This window comes from Anoplopoma fimbria, unplaced genomic scaffold (genome assembly GCF_027596085.1).
Source record: "Anoplopoma fimbria isolate UVic2021 breed Golden Eagle Sablefish unplaced genomic scaffold, Afim_UVic_2022 Un_contig_6185_pilon_pilon, whole genome shotgun sequence".
Classification (NCBI taxonomy): Eukaryota; Metazoa; Chordata; class Actinopteri; order Perciformes; family Anoplopomatidae; genus Anoplopoma; species Anoplopoma fimbria.
Window position 1 is genome coordinate 1 of NW_026549513.1, and position 533 is coordinate 533.

The window sequence follows — 533 nt, forward strand, 5'->3', positions numbered from 1 at the left end:
TGATGGATATAGTGATTTGAGAGTGGGAGAACAATGAGGTTCCAGGAAGAGCACAATTAAGGAGTAAACAGGGCTTTTCTTTACTCACATACACAGCCTCGTGTCTTGCATTAAAGAGTTTGATGTTTTGTTGTTCACAAGTCATTCGAAGGGTGCACCGTTCCTGGCGATGCTGCAATACCAGGTCAATGCGTGGAGTGAACGGAGCAAGCCCCTTTTTCATCTCCCAGTGCTAAAAATCTGCTTAATAAGTTATCCTCATATAGAGGACATATCAGATATTAAACTGATAAGAACAGATACTACACTTGATCTTAGCCAAAAGGCCGAGAAGCGATGATCCCCAACTGTTTGCTGCCCGTGTCAACCTCGTGGCACACGTGTCGCTTGTCATGGTGCAGTACTTTCAATTGGGCATTGCGGGGGATGCTGCTTAGCACAACCGCACAGGCCCTACAAGGTCAAGCACACTTGTCTTGTTAAAATCAGCTTCTATTCTTTTGACAAGTACACAAGGCTCAGCCGAATGGGGC

General features: G+C 45.6%; 1 non-coding gene across 1 annotated transcript; it reads right to left on the reverse strand.

Moving 5' to 3' along the window:
- Positions 1–147: 147 nt before the first annotated feature.
- LOC129114801 (U2 spliceosomal RNA) lies at positions 148–338 on the reverse strand. Its single transcript, XR_008532708.1, has one exon. It is a non-coding gene; the product is annotated as a U2 spliceosomal RNA (small nuclear RNA).
- Between the last annotated feature and the right edge of the window lie 195 nt (positions 339–533).